At 42.4% G+C, this 23,675-nt stretch overlaps 2 protein-coding genes across 6 annotated transcripts in view; one reads left to right on the forward strand and one right to left on the reverse strand.

The window, feature by feature from the left end:
- GPRC5C (G protein-coupled receptor class C group 5 member C) overlaps positions 1 to 23,675 on the reverse strand; it is a 39,562-nt gene that overhangs the window by 13,987 nt on the left and 1,900 nt on the right. The window contains exon 1 of one of the 4 annotated variants that reach the window (XM_007482694.3): positions 14,780 to 14,944. The exons of 2 other annotated variants lie outside the window; for them this stretch is intronic. The gene's annotated coding sequence lies outside the window, so the exon portion shown is untranslated. Of the gene's footprint in view, positions 1 to 7,387; positions 7,664 to 14,779; positions 14,945 to 23,675 lie in introns of those variants that run through there. One more of the 4 variants, XM_056817200.1, reaches the window with a different exon arrangement.
- Positions 7,646 to 23,675, forward strand: part of LOC130453546 (protein NYNRIN-like) — a 59,779-nt gene continuing 43,749 nt past the window's right edge. For both annotated transcript variants that reach the window (XM_056817201.1, XM_056817202.1), the window contains exon 1: positions 7,646 to 7,778. The gene's annotated coding sequence lies outside the window, so the exon portion shown is untranslated. The remainder of the gene's footprint in view (positions 7,779 to 23,675) is intronic.

The raw sequence follows: 23,675 nt of genomic DNA on the forward strand, positions 1-23,675 counted from the left end.
TAATATTTGTATTCTTCTGGTCAATTACCGAATGTATAAGATAAATAGATTCATGCTGAGATTTCAATGACTTTGCCTAGAGGACAGTATGGGATAGTGGGAAAAATCTCTTGATTTTCAAGTCCTAGGACTTGGGTTTGAATCGTGCTTCTTCTGCCCTTTATTTCTAAGTCTCATTGAGTCATTTTTCAGTCGTGTCCAACTCATTAAGTTGGTAACTTAATAAAGAGAATAATATTAATATTATTATAAAGAGAATACCTTTGCAGATAAAGAAAAAGAAAATAAACAAGCTAGAATAGAGAAAGTCTCTAGTTTCAGTAATACACACTGTGGACTAGAAGACCCTCAAAAGAAGTAACCTGAAGGAATAGCTAACTTCAGCAACAGCCCAAGAAATTTAAGTTGTTGATTTTCAGTAATTGCAATTGTGTCCGACTCTTTTGTCACTCAAATTTTTCTTTTCAAAGATTTTCAAAGATAATAAGAGCGATTTGCCATTTTCTTCTCCAATTCATTTTATAGATTAGGAAACTGAGATAAACAGGGTGAAGTGACTTGCCCAGGGTCACACAGCTAGTAAGTGTTTTAGCCAGATCTGAATGTAGGTTTTCCTACTTCCAGGTCAGGCACTCTATCCACTGTGCCAACTGGCTGCCCTACTAGGTTTGACCTTGGGGAAATCATAGTCTCTGTGGGCCTTATATCTTCATCTTTATAATGAAAGGACTGCTGAACCTCTAGGCTTTAGTTTCCTTAACTATAAAACGAGAGGGATGTTTAACCTCTCTGGACTGGCATTTTTGTCTGTAAAATGATAGGGCTCCACTAGATGATGCAAGTTCCCTCCCAACGTATGATCTATGATAAGTCTTCATCGTAGGACTTCATTCACGATGGAGGGAGATTAGTGAGTTATTTTCTCAGTCTTGGTACCCCTCAAATTAAATTCTATTCTTCCATGTGTGTTAACCAGCTCTGTATTAAGTACTGTCTGATATGGTTATGAAGATACAAAAAATAACTAGAAATAGCCTCAGATACTTCCGAGCTATGTGACCCTGGTAAGGTCATTTAACCCCCACTGTATAACCCTTACTGTTCTTCTGCCTTGGAATTGATACCAAAATCAATTCTAAGACAGAAAGTAAAAGTTTCAAAAAATAAAATAATTAGAAAACAAAATATGTTCCTTGAATATTTACTCTGGAGGGGCAACCAGGTAATGCAGTGGATAAATGAATTCATCATCCTGAGTTCAAATGTGGCATCAGATACTAACAGGAGGTGACCCTGGGCAAGTCACTTAACCCATTTGCCTGGGCCCCTTCAACTGTTAAAAAAAAAAAGGTGGAGAAGGAAATGGAAACCAGTGTATCTTTGCCAACAAATCTCTAAATGGGGTCAGAAAGAGTGAGAAACAATGAAACGACTGAACAACTAAACATTACAACATTGAGGTTGCCCTGTTTGATATAAGAAATCAAAGCCTAAAGAAATCAAGCCTCATTTGGGGAATTCAACCTGAAAACTTATAGGGAAACAACACATACAAAGAAAAAACTTAGGAATAACCACAATGATGCAGTTAAGTAGTATAGTGGATAGAATGCCAGCCCCCAAGTTAAGAGGACCCAGGTTCATATCTGGCCTAAAACACTTCCTAGCAGTGTGACCCTGGACAAGTCACTTAACCCTGACTGGCTAGCTCTTGCCACTCTTCTTCCTTAGAACTGAGAGAAGGGTTTAAAAAAAAAAGGAATAACTACAACGCAACACACAATTTCTAGAAAACACTGACTCTTTTAGGCATGAACATCATTTGCCTTGCAAACAACTCCAAAAGGTGATGGGTAAGACCAGTTGCATATTGCCAATCCCCAAGAAAGCTGGGAGTGTTCTGCTAATGTCTTCCCACCAAAACCATACCTGCTCCCGGACCCATTCCAGAGAGCACCTAAGCAGCGATGCTCCCACCTTGTCTCTCTGGCCCTTCCTTCCTTTGCTGTGATCAATGTGTCATCCTCTTTTTTTTGACCCCTAACAGTAGACACACACCCAGGGTCTGTGTCTGGGGCCCTCTTTTCTCTCTATTCTCTCTGCTTTGATGACCTCATTAATCCATCTTGGATTCATCCGTCTATCTGCAAATTCTTTTAAACTTCTCTATTCTCGATTAAGATATCAAATGTCCACTTTTTCAACTTTAGAATTAACCTTGATTCTTCCTTCTCCTTCTTCCACAGTCCCAACATCAAATCAGGTATCAAGTTATATCAATTATATACCTATGACCTCTCTCACATTTGCACTCCCCCCCCCTTTCTCTAGATGTATGACCCTAGACAAGTCACTTAACCCTGCTTGTCTCCTCATCTGTAAAATGAGCTAGAGAAGGAAATAGCAAACTACTACAGTATCTTTCCCAAGAAAATCCCAAATGGGAGTCTAAAGAGCCACGCCCAAGAAACAACTCCCCTGTCAGTCTTTACCATAACCCATTCCTATTTTCACATTTCACCTAAACCAGTGATTCCAGGAACCCCTTTTAACAACAACAAAATGTGTTGTGACCCCTTAGGGTAATTTAATATACTACTTAAATTTTCTACAAGGAGCTACTGCAAATTAATATTCCTAAAACATAGCTTGATTCAAAAATCTTTGATGTATCATTGGATTGAGAGCCAGACCTAGAGATGGGAGGTCCTAGGTTCAAATCTGGCCTCAGACACTTCTCAGCTGTGTGACCCTGGGCAAGTCACTTAACCCCCATTGCCTAGCCCTTACTACTCTTCTGCCTTGGAACCAATACACAGTATTGATTCTAAGAGGGAAGGTAAGGGTTTAAAAAAAAACCTGATTTACCTCTACATACAAAATCCTCAGCCTGGCACTTAAAGCCTTCTCCACTCTTGCTTCTACCTATTTCTCCGGACTTATTTTAGATAACTCCCCTGCTTACACTCTCCTCTCTAATCAAAATATCCTAATCATGCCTAGCAGTGTGACCCTGGGCAAGTCACTTAACCCCAATTGTCCTAGCCCTTACAGCTCTTCAGCCTTGAAATCATACTTGGTATCAATGATCAGTGATTCCCTTTCCCCACAACCCTCACCATGATCCTAGGACCCCGATACATCTTTTATGCTGAAACCCAGAAAAACCACAAAACTTCCCTATCAACAGATTCCAGTCAAACGTTATACTGTGAAATTTTGGGCATCTAGAAGTAATTAATTGCAATTGTGATATAAAGAACATCATTCATGTAGAAAGAAAGCATTTAATGCCTGGGATATGAATTCTGGATGTAACATGAAGCAACTAACCTGGGTTTTTATTTGCTTATTGTTTTTGGTTTTAAAATACTTAAAATAGAATGCTAAAATATTGCCAATCTCCAAGAACCTTGGGTTAATTTAATGTTAGTCTATCCATGGAAAAATAACAGTAAAGTTTAGAAAATGCTAGGTGATGAATTGAAGTCTTTATTACCTAGTTAAGGCAAAGGTTTAAAAAAAAATGTTCTCCTCACTATTCACCGGGCACAACATTCAGATCTCCTGGCTCCAAGTCTTTGCAGGGCTGATTACATACTTAGCTTTCTTACTTTCCCATCTCATAACTCCAAGCTTCCTCCAAAGTACAATTTCAATGACATTTCCTGCCTAAGACCTTTCCTGGTCTCTGGCACAAGTTAGATGTGTCTCTGAAATAACTTGAAATATCTATTCTTTCCACAATATGTTAAAGGATTTTACCAAGGGTCAGCTAGGTGGGTCAATGGTTAGAGACAGAAATCCTGAGTTCAAATGTAATCTCAGATTTTTCCTAGCTGTGTGACCCTGGTGACCCTGGGCAAATGATTTAAGCCCAACTGTCTAACCCTTCTCTTCTACCTTGGAACCCATACTTAATAAAAATTCCTAGAGAGGGGGTACGGATTTAAAAAAACAAAACAAAACAAAACAGGACCCAAGCAGTCTCACACAGAGAATTTAGGGGAGAACACGTAGATAATAACTAACTTCACATGACGACAGGTTAGGATTAGCTGTGATCTATACCCATGAAGGGAGAACCCATACTGAGAGAATAACCTATCCATTCAGGTAAGTTTCTTGGGAGCAGCTAGGTGGCTCAGTGAATTGAGATGCAGGCCTAGAGATGAGGAAGTCCTGGGTCCAAATTTGACCTCAGATGCTTCCTAGCTGTGTATGACCCTGGGTATGTCACTTAATTCCCATTGCTTAGCCCTTACCACTTTTCAGCCTTTGAACCAATACACAGTACTGATTCTAAGAAGGAAGGGAAGGATTTTAAAAACAAAATAAAGGTAAGTTTCTTGCAGGGTTTCTAACAGGGGCTTCTGTGAACCATAGGGAACTGGACACCGGGATGGAGCTGGAGAAAGTGAAGCAGGAGTTGGAGAATGCTTCTCCCTCAAAGAACCTCTAGGCACCTTTACTGGTTTCTCTCCCATTCCAAGTTCCTTTTTTTTTTTTTTTTTTTTTTGCATAGAGCCAGTACTTGGCGGATATCAAGTAAGGTCATCCTTTTGTCCACACTGATGATGACCTATATAACAAGACAATCCTTTCTGTCCTCTTTGCCTTGGTTACCACCCCAGGAAAATACCGGATTGGAACCTTCTCTGAATTCTCTATAAGAACACACAGGCAAGATAAGGAAGCCTCAGCCCAGTCATCTATTTTCTTACTGTCTGTTATCAAGCAATTCTCCCTGTCCTTGACCTTTCCTCCCATCTGGAGCTCCAGCAGCCTTCCCAATCGACTGCCTTCCTAACTGTTATCTCCATCACTATGGAAGTGTCCAGGAAAGTATGAAGGATAGGGCTATTAAGAGAATGCCAATGGCTCACCCCATCAACTATACTCTGCCCTAATAAACCAGGGAGGGGCAGGAGGGCCAGAGGGAGTCACCCATTTTCCACAAGTGGAAGAATGAGTTTTCTGAGTTGCTGTGCTCTAAGTATGCCTAGAAAGGGGACAACCTGGAGCTCATATGTAAGGATCTGGTAGCTATAGGGTCTGAGCTCAAGTTCAGTTTGTGGTATAGAAGCTAGGAATTCAAATTCAGTCATGGCCAACTATTTCTCCCTTCAACAAGAGGTGCTGGAGAAGGAGGCAAAGCAGGTTGTACTGTGCTATCTGAGGTGAAGTACAGGGATGCTCATTCTCTTTTCATTGCTAATATGATCTATTTCTTGTGTTTTGTAAGGGACTCCCCAGGCCTGGACCTAGTGCTGAGATTCCTAACCTGGGATCCATGAACAAGCTTCAGGGATTGGATGGAAAAAATTACATCTTTCTAGGTTCCTCCACTGGACTGCTAGAAGGGACCAAGAGATGAGAACTCCAAGCCTGGAGCTTTTGCTTTGGGGCTCAGAGTAGGATACTGAGATTGGTTAATCGAAACCTCAGAGAGGAGAATTGGAAGAAATCCCTTCTGCCCCTCTGTACATCCCCTCTTATTTTGATGCTGAAGCAATACAAAAGTAGCTTTCCTTTCTGTGGCTTCTGACTGACCAAAGGGCTTTTAATCACTTTTAAAATCAAGCTGATCTCAGATCAATCCACCCAGCTCCCCAACACAAGTCCTGGTCAGTCCAGTCCAATCTAGTTCCCCCCTTCCTCCTCATCTTGAGAGGTAAATGGGCCCAGGGAGGGAACTGAGGGAGGAGGGGAGAATAAAGGAGATGGAATCATCTCAAGACTCAAACCAGACTAGACTAGCTTTGTTGAGACATTGTTTTAGCGTAAGGGCTGCAAAGGCTCTTTATTCCTTCTTACCCCCAATCTTTGGGATTTACAGTACCTACTCAGGTCACCACATGCCTCACCATCAGAAAACTCATTGGGCAAAGGATGATTTCAAAGAACATTAGACTTTTACAAAAACCAAGGAGGGTCAGCATAGTATATAGTCAAAAAGAATGCTGGACCTGAACTCAGGAGTCTTTAAGTTTGAATTCTACCTTGAAACTCGCTAGTTGTGTGACTATGAGGAAGTCACTTAATTTCTCTGTGACTACTCCCTCTTCAAATGGGATGTTTATTATTACTCACCTTATCCCAATATCTGTAAAGTTTAAATTCTAGACACCACCTAGAGATAGCCTCCACACCATCGCCTTTCCTTCAGCTTTCCCCTCCCCCACCCCAACACAATAGGGCAACAGGAGGAAAGCAAAGGATGGGTCTAGAAAGTCTGGGTCTGAAGCATCCTTTCTCTCCTTCCTTTCCCTCCTGGATCTCTTACTATCCGTTCCTTCCCCCTCCCTTCACCACTTAAGCAGCCAATCAAATCTATTGATATATCGACAGCTTTACCATTTCCTCCTACTCTAATCCCATTTGTTCCATCCTCTTCCTATCCCTAGGGTAGCTTTTAGCTCAGTGGTCAGATTTCTCATTCTGAGGGCTCCAGATTTGTTTCTACACTTCCTTCCACCCCCATAAAAAGAAAGGAGCAAAATTAAACAAAGGACAGTCAAGTCAACAAGGAACATGAAACAGGCTCCAAAGGTGGGCATCTAATACTCTCAGAAACTGTTCCCAACCTTCTAAGATCTGCATGCTTTTTGCACTGGGCCAGTCACAACTCCTGACACTGGGACTATTTTGAAGGGGAAGGTGCCACATCCTGTGCCAGTAGTTTCCTAGAGAAAGTTTAAAGAATTTTGTTTTGTTTTTCTGTGACTTTTCCATACAAGTGCAGGGGTCAAAGAGAAGCTTAATGGGTGGTTTGTGGCTAGTAAGGGAATTTGGAAAGCAAAGACACCAAGGGGGGTGGGGGGGGGAGCGGTGAGAGAGGATGGCCAGAGGACAAAAAATCAAATGACTTTAAAGGGAGGTCGGAGGTTTTACCTTGCTACGGTCTTTCCTCCAGTGTTTCTTGAAGTTAGACACTCCCTCGTCTCTCTGGCTTCTGGGGTCTATTCCTACAGTTCCCAAACTGATGAAACCGGGGCTACTACGTGCAGTGTGGCAGCCAGATTTCTCGGGCAGTCTTTTAGGCACGAGAATCGGCCCTATCCGGTAGCGGACGGCCAGAGGAATCCTACCCACAAGAGTCAATATTGACTGAGAGGCTCCCTAGAAGTAGCAGTCCGGGGAGCCGCTGAGAGTGCCTTCTACCCCCGAACTACCGTAGGAAGGAATACTCCTCTCCCTGAACGCTCCGTCCCCAGCCCCTCCAATGGACAACGAGTGCTCCAGGAAAATCCCCCAGGGAAATCGCCTATGGCCCGGGAGAAGGAGGTGCCAGTGCCGTCCCACCTCGCGACCCTCGACTCCGAGCTCCCTGCTCTTCCGCCCCACTCCTCTCCAACGAGGCCAACGGAAAGGAAGCCATACTTACCTGGGACGCCTCTACCTCCGGGACGGCAGCAGGGAGATCGGGGCCAGCAGCGGCCCCGGGCTAGGCGCAAGTGGAAAGATTGGAGTGAGGGAGGAGAAGGAGGAGGGACTCTCGGCGGGGCGTGGGCGCAGGTCTCAGCGCCGGATCCCGGGGCAGATTGGCGCTGGGAATTGGGGAGGAGGGTGCTGAGCTGGGACGCGGGAGGGTCAGGGGTTGCCGGTCTCAACCCGAGGCCTAGACTGGAGAGAGGGGCTGGCTTATCTGCTTCCCTCCCTCTCCCAGTCCCAGCCCCACTCTCGTCTTTCTCTTCCTAGAGGGTGGGCCGGCTTCTGCATCAGCGTGACATCACCTCCATTCAGGGCCCTTATCGAGCTCTCCGCAGCGCTCCCAGGTATGTGCAATCAGTTTACGCCTTCACCAAACCTCGCCCGAGGGCTTCCCGCCCCCTGGACTTATTTCCACCCCTTCCCGAGGCTAGCTTTTGGGCAGATGGGGGGGGGAAATTGAGTTTCTGGAAAAGCTAGTTTGTGGGTTGTTACTGTTCTCCACCCTCCTTTCTCCCCGCCCCCTCCCCCCACCAACACGTGGGCAAACACTCTCTATACTTTCTACCTGGCACACGCGTCTGTGTTGTAGAAACCCACCCTACCTAGCCCAGGATCCTAATCTTCCTTCAGTCATTGTTTCCCAATTGCACTCCCCTTTTGTCTTCCCTTTAATTTGTCACTTGTATTCACACATACATATACACACATCCACACCCGCTTTCTTGGGGCAGCTGCACATAATGGCTTTCTTTGTCGCTTCGGCGGGTCTCTCCTGTCCCACACGCGCCCAAACACGCCCCCCCCCCCTTGTCTGCCTCCCTCCCTTCTCAGGCACCCCTTTCCAAGAGAGCGATAGAATTAGCCACTGTGGCCACTCCAAACTCGGTGTGTTGTATGCGTAGTGATAGTGCATAGGGTTCCAAACCCCCCAACCCTCACTGGACTGCCCTCCAAACTTCCCTTTGGTTACTCCTCCCGAAATAGATCGGAGAGTTCCCCCGATCAGTCCTCACATGTCCGCGGAAAAGTGGACCAGATATCATTCCCATTCCCCCAATCTTTCCCCCGCGCTCGTTCTCCTCTGGGCCGACCTGCCCTAAGGTGGTTGTTTTTGTTAGAGGATCTTTTAAAAGGGCCGGCCGCAGGTTTCAAGGACTTCCCTTGATTCCTTTTATCTCCCCTTCCCCTTCGAGCTGGAATCCTTGTTAGTCCTGGTCCTCCCGAGCATTTCCAGAGGATGATGGGGGGCTTTGGAGGACGTTTAGAAGCCCTTTCGCATACACTCCAGGAACCAAAGAAACCAAAGGAAGGGGAGACGAAATCGGGAACCAGCCTCCAATTCCACCCTCTCGGACATGTAAACAAGGGGAGAGTTTTCCGGCTGCCTTCCCCACTGGAGCTTTGGGGCCCGGCTGGGGAAAGGTGTAGGACGCGCAGCTAGTGACGGAGCAAGGAGACCTTGTTAATAAGGCATAGAGGACCCAGAGGAACCCTATCGCTGCTGAGAAGGGAGATGGTGTTGGGACCTAGAGGGGCCCAGGGGGAACTGGGAAGGGGAGAGGTGGGTCTCTGGGGCGCCAGCTGGTTGCCCCGGGAATCGCCAGCAAAGCGCGCTCGGAGCCAACGGGCTGGTGGGGCGTGTTTGCTCAACTCTGACCGCAGGCATGGGGGGGGGGGGGAGGGGAGAAAGCAGCTGGTCACGGCGAGGGGGGGGGGGGAGTAGGCGGGGAACTAGACTGGGGTGAGGAGAAGGAGGAGGAGGGGACCGGGAAGGAAAGGGGTAAGGGGATAGTGTGGCAGCTTGTTTGTTTGCTTGCCCCTATCTATGACAACCAGGAGTCAAAACTCAAATGAATCACCCCGGGTTGCCGGAGCGATAAACCTCAGCCCGGCCTCTTCCCTGCTCACCATGTCAGAGCTGCTTTGCTGTCTCCTGGAGAGAGGAAATGTTTGCTTAGCGGCGAGAGCCCGGCTATGAGGAGCCCAACCTCCCCAAACCCTGCTTTGCCCCAAAATGAAATCCGAAGGCAAAGAGAGTAGATGGAGTTTAACGGGTAGAGTTGGAGGAAAGACTGGATCGTTTTGAAGTTCTTGGGAATCTCCAGGAGAAATAAGTTTCTTTTGCAAAGTGTGCCTCAGCTTCTCTGATTCCCACGGCTACCCCAAACTTGGGGTCCTCTTTAGAGGCATGCATGTATGCAAACATTTCTACTCTTCCTAGAGCATAAGCCTACTTGCCCTTGTATATATGCAAAAGCAAGCCAAACCTCCATACAAAGGAATGAGCAGGTAGCTGCTTTAAAAATAAACCACGCAGTCAAAACAACCCTGAGATTTGACAGCACATCTAGCAAATTGGCAAAGATATCAAAAGACGGAAATAGTGTTGGAGGGGTAGTGGGAAGATAGGCTCAGTAGTGCATCGTTGGAGGAGCCATGAATCAATCAACCTTTTTGGGAAGGCAATTTGAAAGAATTCAAATAAAATTAATAAAATGACTGTACTCTTTGCCTCAGAGATTCTATTCCTATCTATACCTCTGGGAGGTTATTGATAAGAAAGTCCCAATATGTACCAAAATTCTTTTAAAGCACTTCCTTCCTTCCTTCCTTCCTTCCTTCCTTCCTTCCTTCCTTCCTTCCTTCCTTCCTTCCTTCCTTCCTTTCTTTTTTTCTTTCTTTCTTTCTTTCTTTCTTTCTTTCTTTCTTTCTTTCTTTCTTTCTTTCTTTCTTTCTTTCTTTCTTTCTTTCTTTCTTTCTTTCTTTCTTTCTTTCTTTCTTTCTTTCTTTCTTTCTTTCTTTCTTTCTTTCTTTCTTTCTTTCTTTCTTTCTTTCGTGGTAGCAAAGAACTAGAAATAAAGTAAATGTCCATGTCTTGGGAGAATGGCTAAACAAATTGCCCTACCAGAATGTAGAGGAATATTATGGTGTTTTAAAGAAACAAAGAATAGGAATGCTGAGAAGCTTGGAGGGAATTTAAAAGCCCTCCGTACTGAAACAATTTGAAGTGAACAAAAACTAAACAGTATTTACTGTGACTGCAACAATGTAAATGAAAAAAAAATCACAAAACAATTGGAAATGAATGTTGCAAAATTACTAAGAATAAACATGACTAAGGGTATATGAGAAGACACACCTTCCCTCCACACACCTTCCCTCCTAGCCCCTACTTTGCAGAGGTGGAACATTGTATATATTTTTAGACTTTTCAATGTATTGATTGTTTTTTGCTGATTTTTTTCCCTCCACTTTTTCTTTTTTAAACAGTCTAGTTATATGGTATAATTCTTTAAAAAGGGAAGGGGAAGGGTTATTAGGAGAAATTTAGATGATGCTAAAACAAACAAAAAAATATCAATAACATGTATTTTTAAAATAGAGGGGGGAAATAAATTGAACACTCTGATCATAGGATTTATAGCCAGAAGGAACTTTGAAGATAATCTAGTCCAACCTCTCCTTTTATAGATGAGGAAATTGAAGCCAGAAAGGGGAAGTCAATTGCACTATTAAACAGTAAAGGACATTGGGACTTATGCCTAGATTTTCTAATTCTGAAATCCCTTTCCACCACAGTGCCCTCTGTATTTATTCATTAACTAGGATGAATAATGTTGGAATGATCCTGCCAGCTTATATTTTTGTCCACTGACAAAGGGAGTCTTTGAGTAATATATGTGAAAAACCATTTAAAGAAGTTATATGAATAATAGTGTGAGAGGTGAGAAAAAATAGGGAAGTAGGTAGAAGGTAGGACAAATATAAATAATGTCTTCATAGGGGGCAGCTGGGTAGCTCAGTGGATTGAGAGCCAGGCCTAGAGATGGAGGTCCTAGGTTCAAATGTGAGCTCAGATACTTCCCAGCTGTATGACCCTGGGCAAGTCACTTAAGCCCCATTGCCTAGTCCTTACAGCTATTCTGCCTTGTAACCAATATACAGTATTGATTCCAAGATGGAAAGTAAGGGTTTAAAAGAAAATGTCTTCAGGATACCCAGAAATGAGTTATTGATTTAGCTGAGCTATCTCCATTTCTTTCTTTCTCTCTCTCCATTTGTTTTTAAATTATTTTAGATCAGTACCATCTTTTTTTTTTCCTTTTGGATAGACCAGGTCACTGACTCAAGATAGAAGGATTTGCTCAACACTTTGCCCCTCCTTACCTTTAAGTTGTAGAATCCTTCACATCCTTGAGAATCTAATTCAGATGAGGCCTTTCCTTATCTCTCCCTCTTAAGGTTACTATGGTTAACTATTATTTAGTTATTTTTCTTGAGTAAGCAGAGGTAGTATAGAATAGAGTATAGAGAGCTGGTATTGGAGCTTGGAAGACCCAGTTGAAGTTCTGCCTCTAATAACATATTGCCCTTGTACGTCATTCTCAATTCTCTAGGGCAGCAACTCTCTGAGGCTATAAATTGCAGAGAAGGAACCAACTGGCACTCTGGAGTTCCCTAGGCCAATGTAATGACAGGTATAGCTCCTTTCTTACTTGAGTGTATTGGCCATATACCCACATTAGAATCTGAGAACTTTGGTGGAAAATGCTGGGGGGTTTTCTTTTTGTCTTTTGTCCCTGGCACCTAGTACAGTACCTGGCACACAGTAGGTGCTTAACAAATAATAATTAAACTGTTAAATTCAAGATATGGACCACTAAGATTCTGGAATTAAGTAGATGGATAAGAAGTAGAGTATAAACTTCTTGAAAACAAACTTTATGCCCAGCATTCAGAATGCCGAGAGCCTTGCACAAAGTAGCCTCAGTGTTCATTGAATTGAACCATCAATTCTCTCTTCCCTGCCCATCCTTTAGTAGATTCTTGTTAACTGAATATTGAAAAGTAGGGCCCATACTGATGATAACTGCTTCTTCTCCTTTCTCTTCCCTAATTCATTTCATCATATCACTTCTGAAACAGGATTCTCTTCAGGACAACCATAATCCTTCAATCAAGTAACATTGAGGTCTCAGAGTTGCCACCTGTGATAATTAAAATATTTGAGAGACTGGTTTTGGGGGTAAGAATATCAATTTATTGATTAGGCTAGCATTTAGCTAAATTAATGTCAGTAATAATCGAAGAGTAGGAAGTTCTTCATGCTAATCTATAAATACAGATTGGGAGCTCATTATTCACTTCTTCCCTTGGACATCCCAAGATATCTCTGATTAGTGAATAGTTAACCAGGTTGTCCATAAATGATTAGGGGGAGAGGTGCAGTCATATAAGAGCCTTTTCTATTAATCAGGTTTTGTGCGGTGGAAACATTCTTGGGAGTTGCTAAGAAGAAAATGTAAAAGTCTACAGACTGAAAGATCTCCTAATCCAGGATGCTGATATAGGAATAATATAGTATATAAAAATAAAATTGGGGGAGGGATATTCAAGTGCCTCAGTGGATTGAAAGCCAGATCTAGAGAGAGGAGGTCCTGGATTCAAATCTGAACTTGAACACTTCCTAGCTGGATGATCCTGGGCAAGTCACTTACCCCACTGCCTACCCTTTACCATACTTCTGCCTTATAACCAATATACCAAATTGATTCTAATATAGAAGTTATAGATATTTTAAAAAAATAACCCACAAGACATATGAAACCTGCTACAATGAGTAAGACATGTTTTATCTAGCCCAGTATAGTATCTGCCAGTGGAGTGATGGGAAATTTCATAAGGACATTTTCATTTTCCTGATTGTGGCCTTCTAAATTAGGGATATGTTCCCCAGATGCCTTCTTCTCCCTAACTAGCCTATGATGAGTTGCTCATCAAATAAACTTGCCTAATTGATTCTTGAATCTTTACCACCTTATCGGGTTACATAGTTTTGCTATTCATCTTCCAAAGAATTCTTCATTGCAAGCATGAATCTTTTTTTTCTTCTGAATCCTTCCATTGCGTCTAGTATTGAGCTGAGCAAGCAGTGACCCTCCAAATCTTACTGAGGAAATTTGAGAGTCCCAGATAGGAGACGATTTATCCAAGGTTACACAACCATTAAGAGGTAAAGTCTGCCTTCAGAGTTCTGAACAGAAACGGGGCTTTCAGATCTGGCAGTCACACCATTTACACCACGGTACCTTGATAATTCACTTTTACCTTGGGCAAGTCTCTCTCTTTTCCTTAGACTTTACTTTCTTCTGTAAAATGTGCAGTGGCTAGAGCACTAGGCCTGGAGTCAGGAAGACCTGGGTTCAAATGTGCCTTTACATGCTTATTAGCTATCTTACCCTGGCTTTGTTACTGTTTGCTTTAGTTTCCTCAATTGTAAATGATGATAATAATAGCACTTATCTTCAAAGGTGGATTTGAGGATCAAATAAGATATTTGGAGGTTTTCTTTAAGTGCTTACAGATAGCGAGGTGCCTCAGTAGATACAAAGCCAGACCTGGAGTTGGGAGGACCTCGGTTCAGATCTGGCTTCAGGTACTTTCTAGCCATGTGACCCTGGGCAAGTCACTTAACTCCAATTACCCAGCCATTACCAGCTCTTCTGTCTTAGAACCAAAGGGTAAGAGTTATTTTTTTTTAAGTGCTTAGCACATAATTTCTGGAGGCAGAAAGTTTCATATTCATGATTTCAAATTTAGCCTTACTTTATGACTCTGGGCAAGTCACAAACCCTGTTTGTGTTAACCCTGTTTGCCTCAGTTTCCTCATCTGTAAAATGAGCTGGAGAGGGAAATGGCAAACCTCTTCAGTATCTTTGCTAAATCTCTCCCCCCCACCCCAATCCAAATGGGATCATGAAGAGTCAGACACAACTGAAATGACTGAAAGACAGAATTCTATGACTAGAATTTCGAAATCCAGTCTCCCTATTGCTTACCATTATGTGCCTTAGAGGTTATATACCACCTAAAAAAGGTAGTATTAATATTTATTTGGGAGGCTAGGTTACAGTCTCAGTTATGTCACTGTCTGCTTGCATAGGTTCATAGATTTCTAGCCAGAAGGGACCGTATGATCTTCCTTAAGCCAGTTCCTCTGTCAAGAGAAGATACACTTCTCTGGTGGAGTTTAAGCCCTCCTTTGACTACAGCCATAGCCCAGATATTGACACTGTGGAGCTGAGTCAACTAAGCCTCTGGTTCCCAGATATCTTGCTGGTTAACTTGGATCCTTGTGCCAAGCAGGAGCTAAGACTGGTCTGGTAAACAGATTTTTGCATTTGACCTCTCCTGGCTCCCAGTCACCTGCCTTATCAGCATTAACTTGTTACTGCTGAGGCTATAGTGTCCTAAATTAATAAATGGCCTTGTCTTTAGGCATCACATAAGGGCCAGAAAGACTCCTTGGGAGGAACTAGGCACCTGGCCAGCAATGGGCACCTACCTCCTGGGTGTTTACGAGAGTTCAGCTACTCGGGTGGGCCTTGGCTCCTTAAGAACCAGGAAGTCAGGGGCCAGGGGCGGTTCCAGTTAAACATACATTCAGTGCAGCCAGTCGCCCATGGCTGAAGTCTTTGGAAATGTACGCCAGAGGAGGGTGCTGGGCAGAGCCTGCAAGGAATGTCACCTGATGAGCAGAGCTGAAACCTTTGGCAGAATCTGTACACTTCCTCTCCTCCTCGCTCCCTCCTCCCCTCTACCCACAGCTACAACACACTAACTTATTCCAGCCACTGGTGATCCAAAGGCAAGAAACTAAACTATTGTGGGTGGAGAGAACTGGACTTTCCACCAGATGGCCAAGCCTGAGGCATGTTTGGGTGAAGACCACCACCAAATTGGCTAGGCAGTTCTGCAGAATGCCAGAACACTGAGAAAAGCATTGAAGAGAGAGCATGTTGTTGTTGCCTTTTCCCTCTTTAGAATAGGGTGAGACTTGTTATCTGGGGCATTTGTCCACAAGTCAACACATATTTATGAAACAGCTACTATGTGCAGAGTACTAACTAGGGCACTATGATAGGTGATAGGAGTTAAGACAAAGATGGGGGGGAGGGACTGGCACATTTCCTGCCCTCCAGAAGCTTATGATCTCTTACAGATAAAAAGATGATAAGGTGTACCTAAAAAAGTAAGATACAAGTTAGAATGTCACCATAGCCTTACCTCCTGTCCTGGCTTCAGAAAAACTACAGGACACAATTAGCCACCTCTTCCTTGACCTTGCCTTAAGACTGAGCTTCCTCACCAATGACATAGCAACACTACTTGCCAACTTCCATTGCCAAGGTTGAAAGACTTTGAACTTTTCAATCTCCTGCTTTCATCAGTACTACACCCTGCCATTCATTCTCTGCCTATACCCATTCCCCAATTTTGTTGTTGCTAAGTCCTTTTAGTAGTGTCTGGCTCTTCTTGACCTCATTTGGGATTTTCTTCTTATATAATACTGGAGTGCTTTGCCATTTGCCATTTCATTCCTGATCTTCTTTTACAGTTGAGGAAACTGAGGCAAAGAGGGTTAAGGGACTTGTCCAGGGACACACAGTGTCTGAGTACAGATTTGAACTCCGGTATTTCTCTAGGCATGGAGCTCTCTCTGTGTCTCTCAAGCAGCCAAGATTTATTCACAGAAGGTAAAACAAGGGAACCCCTGGAGTACCTTTATTGGGCCAAGACAAGTGTCTGAAAGGGAGGCTTCCAGCTCTGTTACTTGTCAGCGATGAGTGGGTTTCTGAGGACCACTATGATCAAATTCCCCTGCGGGAACACCTTGGAAATATAACAATCTCTGCTCACTGACTTCATCTTCTTGCCTTTGCTGCTTTTAGGGACCCCTGTCTCTATCTCCTTCATGTTTCAATGCCCATCAAAAGCCTTAACTCAACCCAGCAGTCTTCATTGTTATTTCGCTCTATCCACTAATTGTCCCTATGTTCCCAAAAGGTGAGTATATTCCTTTCATTCCCCTTCCCAGTGATACTGAATGAAAGACTATCAAAGAATACCCCATTCCCATAACTCCTACACAAAGGTGCCAAGCTTTCAAGAGCATAGGATAGTATAACCAAAGCAGGGCTAATGACCCAGGGAAAGACTAAGGGTAACAGGGATTGTTGGTCAGAGTGAGGACAAAAAAGTTTTAAGAATAAGGCATAGTATGAGAAAGAATGCTATCTATCCACATCCAGAGAAAGAACTGTGAGAGTAGAAATTCAGAAGAAAAACATGATTTAATTGGGATATTGGCATTAAATGATCACTCTATTGCAAATATGAATAATATGTAAATAGGTTTTGAACCCAGTGGAATTGCTTGTTAGTTCTGGGAGTGGGGAAAGAAGAGGGATGGGAAAAATCATGAATCATGTAACCAAGGAAAAATATTCTAAATAAATAAATTATATATATGAATAAGGAATAGGGGGTGGTAGCTAGGTGACTCGGTGGATAAGGAACCAGAGATGGAGATGGGAAGTCCTGGGTTCAAATCTGGATTCAGATACCTCATAGCTATGTGACCCTGGGCAAGTCACTTAAGCCCCACTGCCTAGCCCTTATCACTCTTATGCCTTGGAGCTAATATTAATATCAATTCTAATACAGAAGGCAAGGGTTTGGGGGGGGGGAAGAATAAGGCATAGGAAGAGATGGAGCACACAGCTTAGAATCAGGAAGACATTTTCTTAAGTTCAAATCCAGCCTCAGATATTTTATTAGGTGCATGAACCTGGACAAGTCACTGAAGCCTGCTTGCCTCAGTTTCTTCATCTGTCAGATGAGATGCAGAAGGAAATGGCAAACCACTGCAGTATTTCTACCAAAATGAGGTCATGAAGAGTCTGACATGACTAGACAACAACAAAATTTCAGAGGTTTTGAAAACCAAAAGTATAATACTTCAGGTAATGGCAAGATCAGAAGTGTGACCATCCCTTTACTTTTCTGAGATCTCTTTGTTTCTTCATTTTCTGGTGCTCACTGAGACCTGGTACTCTCCTCCCCAACCATGACATTGTATCCCAGCCATCCTTTCCAATAGTGGCTCAATCTTACATTATTAGTCTTAATGGGAAAGTTGAGAGTCCTTGTTCCCCATCATCACTTCTAGCTTCTCCTCCTGCCACCACTTATCATATTCTCCTCTGAGGTTGACTTTCTCCAAATTTATTACACAATCCAGACCATCCTTATAGTCATTATTTACTGATCTCCAGGACTTTCCCTTTCCTTTCTCAATGAGTTTGGCTCAGGCTCCCATTCCATCTCAAGTCCTTCAACATATATAGTAATGATTTTTCAAAAACACAAAATTCTTAGTTTTAAAAAAATATTTAATTATTGTTTGTTTTTTATTTTAAGCATTTTCCTATGGTTATATGATTCATATTCTTTCCCTCCTCTTTTCCCTCTACCCCTCCCAAAGCCAACACACAATTCCACTGGGTTATACATGAATTATCATGCAATACCTATTTCCATATTATTTGTTTTGGTAATAGAGTAATCTTTTAAAAACCAAAACCCCAAATCCTATACCCATAAAAATTCTCAGTTTTTTTAGCCTACTCAATTCTCATTACTTACTATTCCCATTACTATTTTATTCAAGCTACATGCAAGGATGGTTATCCCCTTGACCTTGCCATCTTCACAAGTGCTCTACTTTCTTCATTAAGGACTCTGAAAATCCTTTATCCAATCATTTTATCATTCCATCTCTCCTTATGCTTTACTCCTAAATCTATTTTTTTACCTCAATGTGACCTCCAATCCTTACACCTTCCTAGACCATCATTCCTACTCTGCCTATACTATCCTAGACTTTCCAATCTTTTGAAAAAAAAATGGGAAAGGACCTACTTATACAAAAATATTTATAGCTGCACTTTTTGTAGTGGCAAAGAATTAGAAACTAAAGAGATGTCCCTCAATTGGGGAATGGCTAAACAAATTCTAGTATATGATGGTGACAGAATACTATTATGCTATAAGGAATGACGAACAGGATGATTTCAGAAAAAACTAGAAAGACCTTCATGAACTGATGCAGAGTGAAATAAGCAGAATTGGAGAATATTATACATAGTAACTGCAATATTGTGGAATGATCAAATGTGTCAGGCTTTGCTACTAACAGCAATACAATTATCTAGGACAGTGATGGTGAACCTATAGAATAAATGCCAAAAATGGCATGCAGAACACTCCCTGTGGGCACACATGCTGCCCTCCTTCTCTCCCACCACCAGAAGGGCAGAGAGAGGGCCTCAGGCAGAGCTGCTCCCTTCTCCCTCTCCATTGTGCCTGTGGATGTTTTTTTCACATCATCTTCCCCTCTACCTAGCAGCCCAATGGGAGTGCACAAGGGGTAAGGTGGGCAGCTGATAGACAGCAGAGATGTAGGGGAGGGGAGCCCTTGGGTCATTCCCTGCCTCTATACTCTCTGAGGACATTCCTCATTTCACCCACCCCTCTGCCCAGCAGCCCAGTGGGAGTACTTTCTTCCTCCCCTGTGTGGGGTAAGATGGGGGGTGCCCAATACTAGGGCTCTGGAAGAAGTGGGCAGGACACTCTGTCTGGGTGGTGGGCTGGGGGGTAGGGCCTGGCACTCCATCTCTAAAAGGTTCACCATCACTGATTTAGGACAATTCTGAGGACTTGTGAAAAAGAATGCTATCTACCTCCAGGGAAAGAACCATTGAAGTAGAAATGCAGATGAAAGCATATGATTTTTCACTTATTTATTGGGTATATGTTTTACAGAAATGAATAATATGAAAATATGAAAAAATGAAATAAAATGATAGTGATTGGGAAAAAAAGTCTTGTGCACTCTATACTATTTGTCACTTATACTTTGCCAAATTCCAACTCTAGATTACTTCTATCCTACACCTCCTTTGTTCCCATTCACATGCTGCTGGACAGAATTAGAATTCATGAAGCTATGCTCATTGGATTCTTTACAAATTTATATTATCTAATTTCAGCTGAGCCCTCATTGATGAAAGGCAATCTTGTTATTTCCCCTAATTGGTTCTCTATTCCGCAAACCACATAGGCTCTTCCAAATATTTTCTTCAACCCTCAAGCTTCCCACTTCCTCCACCCACTTAGCAGACCTTACCTCATACTTTACTGAAAAAAATAGAGGCTGATCACCTTGAACTTCACTTCTTTATTTCTCATCTCATATCCCTCCTACCTCCTCCTTTATTTCTGACTCACATGAAGAAATGTGCTTTTTTCCTTTCCAAGACTAACTCCTCTACATGTTGATCCCATTTCCTCCTGTCTTCTCCAATAGGTTCCCCTACTATAATCTCTCTACTTGTAATCTTCAATCTCTCTATTGGCCCCTTCCCTCCATTCTATACCCAATATATGCCCTTATCTCAGCTTTTTTTTTTTAATTTAAACCCATACCTTCCTTCTTAGAAGCAATAGTAAGTATTGGGCTAGGAAATGGGAGTAAAGTGACTTTCTCAAGGTCACTTAGCTAAGAAACATCTGAGACAAGATCCTGAACAAGATCCCCCAATCCCCCCTTTGCTGGGCTCAGCCATTCTTAAAACAACTAAGAATAATCCTTCTTTAATCCTACCATCCCCTATATCAGTGATGGCAAACCTTTTAGAGAGGGAGGTTTAGGGCTAACTCCTACTCCCTGTCCTTACCCCAGATGGGGGAAGGAGAAATCACTCCCATTAAGTTGCTGGGCAGAGGGACTGGTGATGTAAAAAAAATGTCCTCAGGACAGTGTGGACAGGGGGAAGGGAGCAGCTCCACCCAAGTTCCTCTGCCTTTCCAGTAACAAACACTGGGTGGAGGGAAGGGCAGCATGTGTGCCCACAGAGAGCTCACTGTGAGCCATCTTTGGCATCCATGCCATAGCTTCACCATCACTGCCCTATATCATTCTATATCTCTCCTCCCCTTCTCAGATAAACTCTTTGAAAAAATATTTATTTTTGTTACTTCTACTTTCTTTCCTCTTATTCCCTTTAAATACTCCCAAATCTGGCTTCTGACCTCATCCTCAAGCTACAACTATAGTCTTCAAAGTTACTAGTGGTTCTAGTTGCTGAATCTAACATGTTTTTTTTTCAGTCCTCATCCAGTTGAACCTCTCAGCATTTGCCACTGTTGACTATCTTATCCTTTTAAACTTTCACTCCTTTCTGAATTTTAATAATTCTCTCTTTCATTTCTCCTATCATTCCTTCTCATCAACACTCACTAACTGTGGGTGTCCCCAAGACTCTATCCTGGCTCCTCTTTACTTTCCTCCTAGATCTCCAGGATCCCATCACTGGTTTCCAACTGGTTTTCCCAAAGACATCTCAAACTGAACATGTCCAAAACAGAATTATGATCTTTCCTCCTAAACCTAACTTTTTGTACTTCCCTGAACAGTGCAATGGATAGAGTGCTGAGATTGAAGTCAGGAAGACTCATCTTGAGTTCAAATATAGTATCAGATCTCTACTAGCAGCAATGTATCAATCCAGGACAATTCTGAGGCACTTATGAGAAAGAAGGCTATCCACACCCAGAGAAAGAACTGCAGGAGTAGAAACACAGAAGAAAAACAACTGCTTGATCACATGGGTCAATGGGGATATGATTGGGGATGTAGACTCTAAATGATTATCCTAGTGCAAATATGAATAATATGGAAATAGGTCTTGATCATGACACATGTACAACCCAGTGGAATTGCTATGGGGGGGGGGTAGGAAGGGAGGGATAGAACATATGTCATGTAACCATGGAAAAATATTCTAAATTAATTAATTAAAAATTTTCAATTAACTATGCCCAAAGGGTGCTAAAAGACTGTCTGCCCTTTGATCCAGCCATAGCACTGCTGGGTTTGTACCCCAAAGAGATAATAAGGAAAAAGACTTGTACAAGAATATTCATAGCTGCGCTCTTTGTGGTGGCAAAAAATTGGAAAATGGGGGGATGCCCTTCGATTGGGGAATGGCTGAACAAATTGTGGTATATGTTGGTGATGGAATACTATTGTGCTCAAAGGAATAATAAAGTGAAGGAATTCCATGTGAACTGGAATGACCTCCAGGAAGTGATGCAGAGTGAGAGGAGCAGAACCAGGAAAACATTGTACACAGAGACTGATATACTGTGGCACAATTGAATGTAATGGGCTTCTCCATTAGTGGCAATGCAGTGATCATGAACAATTTGGAGGGATCTATGAGAAAAAACACTATCCACATTCAGAGGAAAAACTGTGGGAGTAAAAACACTGAAGAAAAACAACTGTTTGATTAACATGGGTTGAAGGAGCTATGATTGGGGATGTAGACTCTAAATGAACATCCTAATGCAAACATCAATGACATGGAAATAGATTTTGATCAAGGACACAGGTAATAGCCAGGGAAATTGTGCGTCAGCTATAGAAAAGGTGGGGGAGGAGAGGGAGGGAAAGAATATGATTCTTGTAACCAAGAAATAGTTATAAATTGACTAAATAAATTAATTTAAATTAAGAAAAAATATTTTCAATTAAAAAAATCAAATATAGTCTTAGACACCTACTAACTATGTCAACTTGGGGCAGTCCCTTAACCTTGTTTGCCTCAGTTCCTCATTTTTAAAATGAACTGGAGAAGGAAATGGCAAAGCACTCTAGTATCTTTGCCAAGAAAACCCTAAATGAGGTTATGAAGAGTCAGACAGGACTGTAAAACAACTGAATAACAACAGTATTATTGTCTAGTATAACACAATCTGTCATTTCTCTCTCCACAATCTAATATCCACCCTGTTCTCATTCAGATCTTCCTCACTTCTTGTCTGGCCTAATGCAATAAAGCTCGTAACTGACCTTCCTGCCACAAGTCTCTTCTGACTAATCCATCTTCTATTCCAGACACCAAAGTGATTTTCCTAAGGTGAAAGTTTTCCTGGGTCATTCATCTACTCAATAAACTCCAATGTCTCCTTATTCCAGGATCAAATATAAAGTCCTCCATTTGGCATTTAAAGCCTGTTGCAATCTGGCTTAAGCCTACTTTTCAAGGCTTACTGTACAATATGTTCCAGCCAATACCAGCTTACTTGCTTTTCTTCACACATGGCATTCTACCTCTCCTAGAGATAGCTAAGTGGGCACAGTAGGTAGAGACTGACTGGCTCTATCTAGAGTTGGGAAGACAATGACTTCAAATTTGACCTCAAACTAAGCTAACGTACTACATGGATAACCATGAGCAAAGTCACCTATCCCCTCTATTTGCCTGATTTTTCTCATCTATAAAATATAGATTACAATAGCACCAAGTTACCAAGATTTCTGTGAGAATAGAATGAAATAATAGGTGTAAAGCACCATCTAATTACTAGCTATTATTATTGTTTTGTGCTATTATTCTGTGCCTTTTTTTGGTTGTCTCCAGGAGCTCAGGGAGAGCTCTCTGACTTCCTTCAAGTCTCCCTTCTGGGCACTTAGGTGACTCAGTGGATAGTAATGTCTGGAGATGGGAGGTCCTGGGTTCAAATTTGACCTCACGCACTTCCTAGATGGGTGGCCCTGGATAAATCACTTAATCCCCATTCCAAGAAAGATAATGTGGGTTAAAAAAAGAGAGAGAGAGAGAATTCTGTTGTGTTGTTCCTTAGGAAATCCTTCAGAGTCCATGAAGCTGCCAGCACTTTTCCTTCTAAGGTTATGTTGTATCTGTTCTGTATGCATCTTCTATAGCTACACATGTTCCCATTGTCTCTCCCAAAGCCAGGAGAGGTAGGAAACAGGACTCTCATTGACCACATTGGCTTAGGAGACTGCCAGTGAAGAATTTCCTCTGCCAGTTGCTGATAGGAACCTGAGATGGATAATCTACCCAAGAGTCTGTTATGGATCTCATCTAGTTCAATCCCCTCATTTTACAAATTAGGAAGTAGAGGCTTAGAGCAGTTAAGGAACCTTTCTTCAGGGTCTCACATGATGCATATCAAGTCCCCAGGGTCCTGTAGTCACTCTTAGAGGCATATCTTAACCTTAACGCCACCTTTAGCTCCCCCTTTACAAAGCATTTTCCTCACAACTAACCTGTGAAGAAAGTAGAACAAAAATGTTCTCAATAACACCTACAATTTATATAGCACTTTGAGAGTGTCTGAGTGTTTAACAAATATTATCTCATTTTATCCTCACAATAGCCCTTTGAGACAAGTGCTGTTATTATCACCATGAGCTAATTGACTTGGCCAGGATCACACAACCAGTAAGTGTCAGAACCTGGAGTTGTGCTGAATCTTCAGTAGTACAATGCCTTATATATCCTGGGCACTCAATAATGAAAGGT

This window comes from Monodelphis domestica, chromosome 2 (genome assembly GCF_027887165.1).
Source record: "Monodelphis domestica isolate mMonDom1 chromosome 2, mMonDom1.pri, whole genome shotgun sequence".
Classification (NCBI taxonomy): domain Eukaryota; kingdom Metazoa; phylum Chordata; class Mammalia; order Didelphimorphia; family Didelphidae; genus Monodelphis; species Monodelphis domestica.